The 16519-nt window shown below is 39.6% G+C and overlaps 1 pseudogene; it reads left to right on the plus strand.

Moving 5' to 3' along the window:
- The first annotated feature begins 11168 nt into the window (after positions 1-11168).
- On the plus strand, positions 11169-16297 carry LOC149167836 (exocyst complex component SEC6 pseudogene; annotated as a pseudogene).
- Positions 16298-16519: the final 222 nt, after the last annotated feature.

Raw genomic sequence — 16519 nt, forward strand, 5'->3', positions numbered from 1 at the left:
AAATATTTAGTTTCCGGCTAAAGCTAACTTCGAGTCGTAAGGTTCGTTTTTCTATGCATATTCGTGTTGGTGGAAATTCCATGCCAAGTCATTCTTGACAGCACTAACTACTTCCAATGGATATCCTACATGGAAGATTTACTTAGAAGTAAAGGTCTCTACAGAATAGCCACAGGCCAAGAGAAGAAACCAAAAGATGAAGACAAGGCTGCAAAATGGGAAAATAGACAAGATCAAGCACGTGGTTTGATAGGGATGTCTATTTCTCCTGATCTTAGATTCCATATTGCAGAACTTGATACTCCTCATGAAGCATTGGAACAAATCACTAAAGTTTTTGGGATTAAAAATGAAATTAGAGCCCATCAACTTGAAAATGAGTTGCTTACATTGGATCCTAATAATTTTTCTTGCATTGAAGATTTCTTGTCCAAATTCAAGACCCTTAGATATCTCTTGGAAGGTGTTAAGGTTAAGAAAGAAGATAGTAACCTTATTTATTCCATCCTTACTAAGTTGGGACCAGCCTACTCTGTATTTGTTTCCACCTTCCATTCTACAAGGGAAGCTTTCATTTGCCAAAGAAAAGACTACAAGGCCCCTTCCTTTGACTCTTTTTGTGATTCTTTAATAAGAGAACAAGAAAAACTCTTACACCTTGGTCTTCTTAATCTTGGAAACTCTTCCAAGAAAGCGTTAGCCGCCCAGCAGCAACCAAATTCAAAGAATCCTAAGAAGTCATATCCTAAAAAGAATGGTCCTAAACCAAACAAGGGTCCTATGCAAACTCAGCCTCAAAATGAAAGATCATTTCAGCAAAATGATAAGACCAATAAAAACAAATGGAAGAAGACTGATAGACATTGTAACTTTTGTAATCGAGATGGCCACTTAGAATCTAAATGCTTTAAGAAGATGGAAGCCTTGGAAGCTGCAATGAAGAAACATAACATCCATGTGGAGCATTCTTCAACTTCAACTTCATCTTCAGGAATGGCACTTTCTGCATGTCGTTGTCAATCATCTCAGTCTGGTTATGCATTAAATGTATCTTCTTCTTCTCATTCTCATGAGTGGCTCATTGATTCTGGAGCCTCTTATCACATGGCCAAAAACAAAGCCATGTTTTCTTCTTTAAATGATTGTAACACCAAAAATATATATGTTGGTGATGATAGATCTCTTAATGTTGTAGGGACTGGAACTGTTCATCTAGACAATGGTCAGTTTAATGATGTATTATGTGTTCCAACCTTATCCTGCAACCTTCTATCTGTATATCAGATAACTCATTCAGGTGAAGGTAAAATTGTTGAATTTTCACCTCATGATGTTGTAATCAAGGATCTAAGAGATCCTAAACAGGTTCTAGCTACTGGTATTGTTGATGATTCCACAAGGTTGTATAAGTTTCACAACTTTGGGTCATCAAATCTTCCCTCAGTATTTGTTGCTCATAATGATGAAGTGAGCAAACTTTGGCATGAGCGATTTGGTCACTTAAACTATCGCTCCCTTCAGCATCTATGTAAAGAAAATATGGTGACAGGTCTTCCTATGGTATCTTGCAGAGATGGTGTTTGTTCCGGATGTGTACTCGGAAAACATCATCGGGACAGTTTTGAAAAACGTGCCTCTTGGCATGCCTAAGCCCCTTTACAGCTTGTGCACAGTGATTTATGTGGTCCACTTCCTGTTGCTTCATTCTCTGGATGCAAGTATTTCTTAACTTTCATTGATGATTTCTCCAGACGCACTTGGGTATACTTCTTAAAACTCAAGAGTGAAGTATTTAACACATTTTTGGCCTTCAAAGCCTTTGTTGAAAAACAATCTGGACATCAAATTCTTAAGCTAAGAACTGATAATGGTGGAGAATATGTTAAAACCACATTCATCAACTTTTGCACCGAAAATGGAATTCAAATGCAACATACTGTTCCATACACTCCACAACAAGATGGTGTAGCTGAAAGGAAAAATCGCACCTTAAAGGAAATGGCTAATTGTATGATGCAATCTAAAGGACTCAATCTTAGTTTTTGGGCCGAAGCAATTAATTGTGCAAATTATATAATAAATCGCACTCCTACTAAGGTTCTAAATAATATCACTCCAGAAGAAGCTTGGAGTTCCATTAAACCAGATGTAAGTCACTTTCGTGTTTTTGGAAGTGAAGCATGGGCCCATATTCCAGATGAAAAGCATAAAGCTTTAGAACCTAAGAGTGAGAAATGTACTTTTGTTGGATATTCTGAAGATGTAAAAGGTTATAGACTTATTCCATTTAAGTCCAAAAATGTTATCATTAGAAGAGATGTAAAATTTGATGAAAATAAATCGGCCTGCGAGCCTAGTCCGGCAGATGTGCCACCTCTTCCTATCTCTTCTACTTTTGAAAACATTTCTTCTTCAGATGATGAAAGTGAGGATGACAATCCTCCCCCACCTTCTCAGGATCCTCAACTCCCAAGATGGGTCCGTGCTACTCGGGATGCAGCAGGTGATCTTGCCGGTGATCCTATAGATCAGCGACGTACACGTTCTCAGCTTGAAAGAGCCTCTTCTTTACTGGCTCAAGCTCCAGTAAATCATGATCCTGACACTTTTGCAGAAGCTTCAGGCCATCCACATTGGGAAGCAGCTATGAATGAAGAATATCATTCATTGTTGGCAAATGATACATGGGATCTTGTTCCTCTACCAAAGGGACGCAAACTTGTTAGATGTAAATGGGTTTACAGAACCAAATATGGACCAGATGGGAAAGTTGATAAACATAAAGCTCGTCTTGTTGCTAAGGGCTTTTCACAGGTTGAAGGCATTGACTACACTGAAACCTTCTCCCCTGTTGCCAAAATGAACTCTATCCGCCTTGTTCTTTCCCTTGCTGCCTCTTTAAAATGGGAAGTCCATCATATGGATGTTAAATCTGCCTTCTTGCATGGGGACTTGCATGAAGAAATCTATATGGAACAACCCATTGGCTTCATCCAAACAGACTCCAGCCTTGTATGTCGACTTAAGAAATCTCTTTATGGTCTCAAGCAAGCTCCTCGGGCTTGGTATGCCAAAATGGATAGCTTTCTTTTAGAATCTGGCTTTTCTAGGTGTTATTCTGACAATACTGTCTACACCAAGAAAGTGGGCAACTCTCTTATCATCCTTGTTCTTTATGTTGATGATATTATTCTTACTGGTAGTGATCCCAACCTTATAAACCATGTGAAGTCCAGCCTTAAAAAGAAATTTGAAATGACAGACTTAGGACACTTACACTATTTTCTCGGTCTTCAAGTCTTGCAATCCAAGGAGGGTATTTCCCTTTCCCAGTCCAAGTATGCTTGTGATATTCTTCGTCATTTTCACATGGAAGACTGTAAGCCAGCCCCTTCTCCCTTTCAGTCTGGAGTCAAACTTTCAGTCTCTTGTACTTCTCCTCAAGTTGATGCTACCTTATACCGTCAACTTGTAGGAAAACTCTTGTATTTAACCCATACTCGTCCTGACCTTTCCTTTGTTGTTGGCCTTGTTGCTCGTTTTATGCAAAACCCCCGTGAAAATCATTGGAAAGCAGCTAAAAGAATACTTCGTTATGTTCGAGGTACAGTACAGTTTGGGATTCATTACAGTGCCAAAGTAGCTCCTCTATTAGTTGGTTTCACTGATTCTGATTCGGCTGGTGACCCTGATGATCGGAAGTCTACTGCCGGTTATGTCTTCACTCTTGGTTCAGGACCTATTACATGGGCTTGTAAGAAACAGGTTGCCATTTCTCTTTCGTCAGCAGAAGCAGAGTATCGTGGTGCCGTGGAAGCTAGTAAGGAAGCCTTGTGGCTTCGTCAGATCCTATCAGAGTTTGCCTTTGAGCAGCAGCATCCAACCACACTTTGGTGTGATAATCAAAGTGCCATTCAGCTATGCAAAGATCCAGTCCAGCATCAGCGCAGCAAACACATTGAACTACACATGCACTTCATCAGAAAGCTCATTCATGACCATGTTCTTGAAGTGCAATATTGTTCAACAGATGATCAGGTTGCAGACATCTTCACAAAGGCTCTCACAGAGGCGAAGTTCACTAAACTTCGATATATGCTTGGATTTTAGGAAGTTGTCACTGAGGGGGGATAGGCTCTAGTGCCTCCTTCCTTCTCCTATTGTGTCATATTTGTAAATCCTTCAATCCTATCCCAAGTTGTTCTTAAGGGGGGATGTTAGGATATTCCGACACATAGGAAATAGTTAAGTTCAACTTGGTCTAGTATAGAGTTAGGTATAGAGTTAGGTAAAGTGTGTTTCTTTACCGTTGTACATTTTGTAACTTACAATCTGACGGTCACGATATGTAGTGATCCGACGGTTCACTCTCTCCTCGGTATTACCGACACTTGATCCGTGGCTTGACACTCGATTGGTCCATGAGTTCTATTTAAAGCGCGTGGAGGGTCATTGTTCGGGTAATCCGTCTATGAGAGAAAGCTTATGTAAATTTTCATTCTTTGATTAATAAATTGCCTGAAGTGGCCACGTTGGCTCAGGTCGTGGACTGTTTCCCTCTTTGAGGGTTTTAACCACGTCAAAAATACTGGTGTATTGATTTGAGATCTGGTTGTGAGCGGTGTCCTTTTGGTGTTCTTTCTGAGGAACTTACCCTGTAAATTCCTACACCTATTGCCCACGGATTAGAGCAGAATGCGGAGAAAGGGTACACTAGAAAAAGGGAGAAAAATTCTAGTATCGGTAAGAGATGAATTTGACCAAGAACCAGAGCCAAAGGCAAATGTGAGGTTAGCAGAGATCTAGCTACAATAGTAGCAGTAGAAACCTGAGCAAGAAAACCAGATATTACAAATTTTAAAATTGGAATTCTTGCAAGGTCTAGAGATGAAACATAAACATGGCCAACAGGCTCTGATAAGAGCAAGGAAGCTAAGTAGAAATCCCGGTATATCTATAGCAAGGGTCCTAAACCAAGAGTTGGAAGAGGATTCAGAGACGGAAGGCATATGGTCTTCACAAGATGCATATGTAAGGAGAGTGACATAGTGCAGAGTGCAGAGTAGAATTATAGAATGTAAGACCATAAATTAAAATCAGATATTTAGAACAAGGTATAACAGAGGCAGAGAAAGGAATAAAAGTATTTAATGTCGTCAATTTGCAACCAGCCCAGAAAAAAGGTAATATCTTGGGGAAAATAACATACCATCTGTAGCATCTGAAACCAGTTTGTGCTTGTATCCCCTTTCAACAATTCCATAGGAACCCACAAGCGAGAACCGTTGTTGAGGTAGAATAAATTGAATTAGCACCTTGGAAAGATAAACCATGTAATACTATAATCACCATCTAACGAGGTGACAAAAAATGGGAGTTAGTCCTCGCAGAGGACACTGATAAGTCCAGTGGCCAACCCTCTCAAGAACTAAATACCCATGCATTCTGTCACCCTATGGAATTAGTTGTCGCTTGTTTACATTGGTATCATCATCCCATAAGACAAAGATTAAATTCAAGCCTACCTGAGTGTTGATACGATACTTGATTTTGGATGTTTATAAACCTATTGATAGACTACCTACAACTTCCTCAAACCTTGGATATGGCTCAAAGGTGGTCAGCTGCAAGACAGATAAGAGTGCAGCTAACAAACCTTGGATACGGCTCAAAGGTGGTCAACTGCAAGATAGATAAGGGTGCATCTAACCTACAGTTGGGAGGAGACTGGAAGTCCATATTTCAGTTTCTCGTGAATCATTCAGATAAGTAAATTGTTCTATGCTCTTTTGATTTTATGAATGAATGAGTTTCGGCTCTTATGATGGTAAATTCTTGTATATATGCTTTTGTGTAGTTATGCCTGAACATTTAATTCCTTAATCCATCTGTTTGGGGGATAATTGGTTGAGATGTTTGCATATGTTTAATTGGGCATGATTATGTGTATGTATCGAAAATGTTATGGATATTTTAATGTATGTGATATGGTTACTTGATTATGTTCTACGTTGAATAAAGGTGAAGATTATGTCATACATATTCTGTGTTACTGGGCTAAAGAACCAATATTTCATTTATGAATTGGCTGGACATCTTAGAAACTATACTTGGTATATAAAATAGTTGGATAGTTCATGCTTTATGATTAACAACATATAATGACATGCATTCACTCAAACACCCTCATGGACTTGGCATGTCGTACATTTTTTCATCATCGTGGTGTATATATCAATTTTATTAACTAGTTATGAATGTTTCACTCTCTAGTTAAAATTCAGGTGGTCGGTGTGAGAAACCACCATAACGGGCTGGCGTTTCAGGGATAGCATATGCTATCCCTAAAATTCCACCCCATTGTGGTGGTTGCTCACACTAACCACTTGAATTTTAAACTGGGTAGTGTTTTCTACCTATATATATATATATATAATTTGAGTTGATGTCTGGGCAATTATAAATCTAATTACATTGGTTGTTCATGAATGGCAGGATAACATTATGCTAAAATTAGAGAATGAAAAGCTTCATCTAGATAACATGAGGTACTGAGATGCTTTGAGCAGCATATCATGTCCCAATTATGGAGGTTTGGCCACGTCGGGAGAGATTTCATTTGATGAGCAGTAGTTACGTATCAAGAAATCCAAGCTCAGAGAAGAGGTTGATCACATTTCGGGCATTGCTACAAAATATGTGGGGAAGCCTCTACCATCTCCATTAACACATCTTAATACGCTTCCTTCATTGACATTATATCTGGGCACAGAGGAGGCTCATCGTTAATAGAATAATTTCATGGAACAACTAGCATGGATATTGTTAGCAGGCACGTTGGGTTGGTAGAGTCTGAGAAGCCAATGGTGGTAAAGGTAGCTATGGTAGCTATGGAGGAGTTAGTCCAAATGGCACAAGTGTGAAACCCTTTAGACCACTTGTTTTGATGATGGATACGTATGAACATTGAAACCCATATATTAACTTGTCTTCCTTAAATTAATTTTGTGTGAATTTGATATTGTTAACGCATATTGTTACCGTGTCTAAACAAAACTGTGTTAATATATATATATATATATATATATATATATATATATATATATATATATATATATATATATATATATATATCTGTGTGTGTGTGTGAATATGAAATCATGTTAATATACATATGGATGAAATCGGTCCCTCGCCATAGGCAATGCATCCAGGGGGTGGTAGCAAGAGCACAATGGCCTCTCAGGGCCTGGACCCCTAATGAGGCGATGGGGTAGCTCTTCCTTCGCATCCATTATATCTAGTTATAAAGTTTGTAGATATAATGTGCAATTCGTCACTATTTACCATATAAAATTATACAAATGCAGTGGTGTCAAGCCCAAATATCCACCTTTAGCACTGAGTAAGGGCCTCTAGCGCTACGTTTGCATGGTTTTGGGACCCCTCACTCAGTTTGAACTGAAGGATAATGCATTAGACTCTATAGAATAACATGAATAGGAATAAGAGAAACCACATACTTCAGTTTTGAGGAGATCAGTTTGGAAAAGAAGGTATCTAAAAAGGTATACTCCACCTAATTTTCATTAAAACACTGTTTTGTTTATTACTAATGATGATCCTAGAATTGTTAGGTAAATAGTGAATTTAGAGGATGGAAAACTTTGGAAAAAGACCATGGTTGAAGAAATGGCAGCCTTGGACAAGAATAAGGCTTGGGATCTAGTGCAGTTTCTAGGTGGAAGAAAAGTCATTGGAAGCAAATGGGTATTTAAGAAGAAGTTGAATGTAGAAGGAAAAGTGAAGAAATATAAATCTAGATTAGTATCAAAAGATTATTCCCAAGTCCAAGGAATAGTCTTTGGTGATATTTTTTCTCATGTTGCCAAGTTAGTTTGTATTAGATTTATTTTATCTATTGTTGCTTCTTTTGGGTTTGAGGTAGAACAAATGGACATGAAGACAACGTTCCTACTTGGGGGAACCGGGTGACCACCTCCATTTCGGTCTATTTTGTATGTTTGTTATTTTTCGTGGCGACCTGCTCTGCACACCCTCTTGACCCAGCATTTTTCAGTTGTGGTTTCTTGGGACAGTTATACAACTACTGTCGGTTATCATGGAGGACGACGTCATTGATATTCTAAGGACCCCTATCCATTGGACTATTTTCCGCTAGCATCTGTCGGTTACCTCCTCGAGTCTTTCATTGGATATACCCTCTACCCTAGTCGGGTCTTCTAGGGTTTACTCAGTCTCAAAATATCCTAGCTCATCAGAATCTCCATAATTATGGGCCATCTTTCTCTACCTTGTCATTTTCTGGATGCCCTGATGTGGTGGATTTCCCACCTAGATCCAACCTCCCTCTATTATCCCCAGCCTCTCTACATTTCATATCAGCCTGCCACCCCCCCCCTTTGCATCCTCCATCAACCTCTTCACCTGTTTCTTCCCACATCCCTCCACCTTCAGCATCTCATTCCTTTTCTGCCCCTCCACTGGACACTGTGGTCCCCTTCCCCCCTCCTCCCACCCATGACCCTCCCACTTTTAGATGCTTTACTGATTCATCTTCTCCCCGATTAGGTTTGTCTGGGAATACTGGCTTGGAGGCCGCTGCGAATCTGCCTCTATCTCAATAGGTAAGAACACCCCATATTCGGTCAGGGCGCCTTGCAAAGTGCTTCAAAGGTGTTAAGGTGGGCAATAAGAAGATATCCCTCACTTTCAGGGTCGATATATAGATGGGGGAAGTTTTGGATACCTCCGAACGAGTTCTGGTTGGTCGTGTGCGGGGTCGGGCATACTCAACAACACATTTGAAGAAGTGGGTGTTGGAGATTTGGGGTCAGATCCTCACCGAACTTCCATCAATGGTAACCCTCTCTCGGGGATGGTTCGCATTGTGATTTCATAGGCTTGAGTTTATCCCATGGGTTTTATCAAAACACTGGCACATTGAATTGGCACCGGTCATCCTTAAGCATTGGAGCCCCTTTTTCTATCCTAAGCGTGAACACCTTCAAGATGGACCCATCTGGGTTAGATTGCCTGGACTCCCATTACATTTTTGGTCAAAAGACATCTTCAAACGGATTGAGAATGCTCTTGGGTGGTGTATGGAATTCGATAAATCCTACATGTTGACTAGGAATATGTCCATGGCATGCATTCTGGTCTTCCTTGATACTAGAGAAGGTCTGGAGGAAAGTATGCAATTACATTGGAGGGATGCTTGTAGGATTCAGATATTGGACTATGAGGGAGTTCCATATCAATGCAGGAGATGTCACAAAATTGTACATCTTTATAAGGATTGCCCCTTCTTGCATCCAGCTTGACTTCGGTTTCTCGGTCTGAACATGCTACTACAAATCTAAATTCTGATCAACAGGGGAAGGCACATGTTAGTCATATGGATGATCAACACCCAGACTTCCCGTGGCACATGCACTCACAAGGAGAATTTTCGTCCCCCATCCCCACGTATCACTAGATTGTGTGCGGCTGCGGTGGCGGCTGCCTCTGATGTGGGTACTATCTCTAACCCTCCTCCTCTCCATTTGATGTTGTCTATTTTTTCTCCTAGCTTATCATTTTGTAATGCTGGCTCTGTGCATTGTCCCTCTATTGTATGCACTTTTTTTCCTACTGCACCTATTTACTCCCCCACTCCTCCTACCATCTCTAGGATTGTCGATACCCTCTCCCCTTCTGAGCCATCCATTGACTCAATTTTGGGACATGGTTATTTCCTCTAGTCATTATCCTGTATTCCTTCGGGGGACGGTAGTGGTCTTGGCATTACACCTCATCTTCCTACTACCAAGACAGCCCGAGGTCAACAATAAAACATCTCCAAAGCCATCCTTTAGGATGTACTGGAAGTGGCAACATGGCGATAACTCCCCATTAATCAGGTCCTTAGAGCACTGACCTCCCCCCCCCTTGGTTCTCCATGAAGTGGCTCTCTTACAACTATAAGGGATTGGCTAGCCCTGGAAAGAAATTAGCCTTCCGTCATTTGATGGAAATGGAACCGTTTGATATTTTATTCTTACAGGAGACCCTTGTGATTGGTCTGGAAATTATTCCCATTCTTGAGGCTATGTTACCTGGATGGCACTTCACTACACTGGATGCCCATGGGCGATCTGGTGGTTTATTATTGGGCATTGACCTCAGATCCATAAGACTATTAAATTCCTAGGGGGGGATGGGCTTCATCGGTGCAGATGTTTACTTAGCAGAGCTTTGTAGGGAGCTGAGGATTATTAATGTCCATGGACCCTGCAACAACAGGCTCAATTTCTGCAGAAGGTACTCGACTTTGAATACTTCCATGTTGAGAACATTATTATTGGTGTGGATCTTAATTTTTCTCTCGGAAATGCTAAGTCTTGGGGCATTAATGCTCAAATGGACTCATTATTAGATGGGATATTACCCCTTCTGGAGGATCACCAACTGATTGATATCCCTTCGCCCTGCTTAAAGCCCACATGGAGAAATCGAAGGATCGAGGATGCAGCATTATCTAGAAGATTGGATCGTTTTCTGGTTAAGGAGGCACTTTTGGAACAATTACCCCTTTATCGACAATGGGTGGGATCTGGGGGGTTATCGGATCATCATCCCATATATCTAGAGATCGCTGACGGTGTTAGAAAACCTAATGCACCCTTCAAGTTCAACTCAACCTGGCTTAATGGTGATAGCTATATACAATTGATTACACAGACCTCAAAAACCATCGACACTCAGCAGGTTTTATCTGCCTTCGAGATATTTTCAAATAAGATGGAAATACTTAAACATTAATCTGTTAAATGGGAAAAGAATAAAAGGACCAAATATGTGCTGATACTGAGAGACACTGAACTAGAGATTGAATGATTGAATGGACTTGAGAGTCGAGGATTCACCTGTGCTGATGCTAAAGAGCATTTGATCCGACTAGAGATTAAGCGGAATCAGATCTTAAAATATAGGGCGGAAACCTAGCGACTCAGAAGTAGGGCCATCTGGTTAAAGGAGGGAGATGAGAATACAAAGTTCTATCATTGTGTTTAAATGGGCGCAGGGTCATTAACACCATCTGGCATCTCAAGGATTAGCATGGAACACAAGCAAAGACCTTCCACAAACTAGCCAATCTTGGCATGTCTCATTTCAGACGTTTATTCAAAGCTCCCCCTAATGCAAATCTTGCTAAAATAATCAGGGTAGTTGGTCTATTCCCCAGATATGTTGATCAGGATGTCGATGATGATCTACTTAATCCAGTATCCATGGGGGAGGTAGAGGCTACTATTAAGTGGTTTAAGAAGGATAAGAGCCTTGGACGAGATGGCTGGACAATTGAATTTTATATTGCATTTTTTGACATGATTGGACAGGAGTTAATTCAGGTCATCGAAGAATGTCAGACTAGTGGGCGAATGTATGATGCTTTCAACTCTACATTTATCGCTCTCATCCCCAAGTCGGATGACCCACAGAGCTTTGAAGATTATAGACCCATTTCCCTGTGTAACTGTATATACAAGATTATTGCTAAGATCATTGAAAATCGGCTCAAGCCCATCCTATCAGAGCATATATCTTCGAAGCAATTTTCATTCCCTGACCATCGTCAAATACATGAAGCAATGGGCACAGCACAAGAAGCACTTCACTCTATCAAATCAAAGAACCTCAAAGGGATGATACTTAAAATTGATTTGGAAAAAAAAAATTATCGCACTTGTTGGCTATACATTCGAATGCTTCTTACCCATCTCGGCTTTCCTCTACTATTCATTCAATGGATTATGTGTTGCATTACCAATGTATCTTATAGTGTTTTGATCAATGGATGCATCCTCTTTCTTTCATGTACAACGGGGCTTCAGATAAGCTTACCCACTCTCCCCCCTACTTTTCATATTGATCATGGAAGGTATGAGTCGAATCATCATGGTGGATCGATTGCAGGGTAGATAGAAGGGCATCAAGATAGCAAACAATTGCATTCTCACACATCTCCTATTTGTGGATGACATGCTCATATTTCTGAATGGATCACTTGGGGACTGTACAACATTTGCTGCCGCATTCTGTTTATTATGTCATGCTAGTGGGATGCATTGCAACAATAAAAAAACCACTCTATCTACTTTTGGATGCATCCAAATGAGATCCATTCTGCTCTACTACATTTTCCTTTCGTCTCCTTACACATTGAGGAGGGACTCAATTATTTGGGTTTCGGGTTAAAACCATCAAACTATCGGATAGTTGATTGGGTTTGGTTGGTTGACAAGATAGAAAGAAGATTAAATATCTAGCATCATAGGTGGTTGTCAAGAGTGGGAAGACTGACTCTCATAAAATCTGTCTTGGAGGCCACACCTGTCTATTGGATGTCTTTAGCTTAGATACCAAAGGGCATCATTCAAAGAATTCAACAGTTATGTTGCATATTCCTTTGGAAGGGTAAATAGGTTGGACACACCTTTGCCTGGGTTCATTGGGATAGGATTACACTTCCAAAGAAATGGGGCAAATGGGGACTAAAGAATTTGATTATTTTGCTACTGCTCTGGCACCCAAAATGGGTTGGAACATTCTATCATCCAAGAATCTTTGGACAAAGGTTATGTGACAGAAGTACATTTCTCCATTACATCTGCATGACTAGGTCAAGCTACCAACATGGGATAGGAACAACATATCTACAGTTTGGCGGGCAGTACTAAATACATTGATTCATGTTCGAGATGGACTGACCTGTATAATAGATAATGGTTGCTCTGTTTGGATTGGAATGGATCCTTGGATTGGTTGTGGGAATGCTCATATGCTCCCACCTGGGTTTATCCAACATCTATCAGACTCAGGACACACAAATTTGGCACATATTGTTGACCAAGAGCACACAAATATGTTTTGACATGCATGGAAAAACACCATCACTCTGAATATCCCACCATAATGGGTGGCCAATTCGAAAAACTATACAACAGCTTTGATGGAATCGCATGTCCGGATTACCAAGTGGGAGGATGAACTAAATTGGTCTCATTCTCCGAATGGGAAATATTCCTCGAAATATGGATACTTGTATATTAATGTTGAACACAGATCCATTGTATCATAATGGTGGTGGTATTTTCTTTGGAAACTGAAGGCGACCCCTAGGGCTAAACTATTCATGTGGTTCATCCTTCGGAACAATGTTCCTACTGCTGACATCCTTCATAAGCGCACATTTCATGGTTCAAGCTAGTGTTTTTTGTGTAGACAGGACATGGAAACATGTGATCACTTATTCCTTAGATGCAGGACCACTATTTCCATCTGGTCTAATATTACTACTCAACTATAGATTCAGAATAATTGGACTAGAATGGACACCCAGGAGGCATGGCATCGATGGTGGACTTCTGCACAATCAAACAAGTGTTGGAACCTATCGGTATTGGTTTGCTGGTATATATGGCTTCAATAGAACAAGATTATATTTACTGATACAGAGCCATGTTAGGACAATATCATTGTTTCACTCATTTCCAATTACCTAAGCCTACCAGAGGAGACCTGTGAACCCATAGTGCGCAACATCATACCTGAGATCATTGATTATGACATGCCATTGGGCATTTTTTGATGGTTCAACACAACAACATGGATGTGGGGGTGGAATAATCCTTCATATAAATCATACACACTCCTACGGGATCCAAATGGGCTTGGGGGGGGGAGGTGACAAATAATTTTGTTGAACTTATATCTCTCTGGCACTTACTACATTTTGCATTAGTCAAAGGTTGTCGAAATTTGCAGATTTTTTGTGACTCGCAGATCATTATTAAATGGTTTAATCAACAAACTGTTTGCCACAGTCACAAACTTCGACACATTCTAGATGATGCTTTGAGACTGAGATCATATTTTGACATATCTTCTTGTCATCATATCTACAAGGAACGAAACAACATTTCTGATTTCCTTTGCAAGGAAGCCACACAGCTGCCAAGGGGCATCTGGTTGATACAAAAGAAACATGACTTAGAAGCTTTCAGCTACGCAATTTTGATGGGGCAGAGGGCCCCATTTTTATGAGTATTTTATGATTAAATTTTGATGTATATATTTTGAATTATAACATTTTATGTCTAGAATATTTCTGAACTTTCATATGTAATTATCCATAGCAGTCTCCCTTCGATGGGATTGACATATTTTTTTTAAAACATTACTAATTGTGGCCAGACCACAGATATCTCATATGCTACCCAACATCTTCAACACGTAATTTTCCTTATTTATAATGAAAATTATGATTTTTCCTTGGGAAAAAACATTCCTACTTGGGGATCTAAAATAAGAGATATACATGAGGCATCCAAAAGTATTTGTAGTGAAGAGAAATAAAAAACTTGTATGCAGGTTGAAAATGTCCTTGTATGGGTTAAAGCAATCACTAAGGATGTGGTATTAAAAATTTGATACATATATATATTGGAACTTGGCTTCACAAGGAGAAAAGTGAATCAGTGTTTACATTTTAAATTAGTTAATGATGATCATCTTATTTCTTTGGTCTTATGTATGGATAATATGTTGCTAATTGGAAATGATAGGGAAATTATCTAGGATGTGAAAACTCAATTGTCATCTAAATTTGACATAAAGGATCTTGCAGGTGCTACAAATTTCCTTTAGGGCAAGGAAATTGAAAGAGATCTGGCAAAGAGGAAACTCTAGTTAAATCAAAGGAAATACATGGAGACAATATTGCATAGGTTTATGTTGTAGCCGCTACTACACCACCCAAAATTTTTACCCCATGTGTGTAAAACTTTGGGTCCCCCATAATTTTGCCAATTTTCATAGTTTTCTATGTCACGCCATGCCCTTTTAAAATGGTCCTATCATTATCAAATGCATTCCCTGGTCTAATATTCATTATGGCTTATTCCCACATAACCCTCATCAAAGCCCAAATTACATGAGATACACTTATTAAAAGTGTTAATCATATATATTTTGGGAATATGCTTGTTCATGTTGATTTTAGTAAGTTGAATAACCAAGGTTAATATGCCTCCAAGCTCACAGTGTCCTATCATTTTTTATAGCTATGGCTAGATAAGCTTGATGTGGATGTGAATCTTGATGGAAGATCGGTGTCTCTATTAGATTTGAATAACTTCCCCAAAAAGACTTTGAAGTTGTGTCGGGAATGCCTGATATTGATTGAACCATGATCAGATTAAACTTCTTAGTAAGGCAAGCAACAAGTTGAACGAAACTCTAAAGGGTGTAGAGGAGATGATGTATATTTTTGTTGAAGCATTTGAAGCAAGGGACTCCCTGAATGGTGATAGAGAACTGGTTCACACTTTTAAGAGATTGACTACGCTTGATGGAAAAAGGAGGTTTGCTTTAGCTGCAACCTCTTCTCACAAGGAAGAGGCTGGAACGTTGAGAGTACTTTGAGAATGTAGATCGTACATAGGGGAAACTTGAGGAGACACTATGGGGACACATATCAAATTTCTTTAAGCTCGCTAAGGAAAGTCCTCACATTTTGGTATATGCATTAAGGAAATTCTTGATCGACAACTAGCAAAGGAAGTAGTTGAAGTTGAGGGAGCATATCACAATTGGAAGGTTTATTCCAAGAGCAAATGAATGGCCAGGGAAAGTGCTACAATGAAAAATGGTATGAGGAGATTGGGAAATATGTTGAGGCACACTTTGACAATTCGCTCTCAAATCTTGCTTTAAGGATTTAAAGACCGCATTGGAAGTGGCAAGCATTGTTGCAAAAAATCGTGTTGATATCTATGACTTTGTGCCAACCTATTTTCCTCCAAGATTTCAACTTACGGTGCAACTTTATGCTGAGAGATTCATTTGAATGCTAGGTTGTTGAATGGCAGAGAAAATGGGTTTTCAAACATTGAGATTTTGAACATAACAGGATGGGTTGTTAAGTACCAAGATCTCCTTATAGGTATGGGTGTTGATGATTATTTAGCTCAAGTATGTGCTAAAAATGGTGCAATGGATCATCTTATGAATGCTTGATTGTATGCAAGCTACAATTCAGAAATGGTATACAAGCATATTGGAAGCAGATAAAGGCCACCTACCAAAGAAAACATAAGATGAGAAGCTATACACTCTAGCAGCGGTTGATTTATTTAGAATTTTTGGTGAACAAGTGCAGATTCTGAAAGAAAATATCACTGATGTAATGATATATAAGATATCTCTTTTTGTATTCGATAAATGGTAGATTTTTAGGAAGCTTAGAGGTAAAGTCTTGTGGAGCCAGTCATGGAAATTAGGTTGGAATCATCAAGTGCAATGGATTATTTTGAAGATACTTGCAAAGCCTTTCTTGAAGTAGCATAGGTCGAGTTGGAGGCCACAAATTGCAAACCACACATCGCATTTGCAGAGTATAATGAGATATGTGACTGTGAATGCAATTGATAATTGTGATTGAGATCTGCGA

The sequence above is a fragment of the Pinus tabuliformis genome, chromosome 5_1 (genome assembly GCF_031772625.1).
Source record: "Pinus tabuliformis cultivar Carrire ecotype Pingquan chromosome 5_1, CPIR1, whole genome shotgun sequence".
NCBI classification, from domain to species: Eukaryota; Viridiplantae; Streptophyta; class Pinopsida; order Pinales; family Pinaceae; genus Pinus; species Pinus tabuliformis.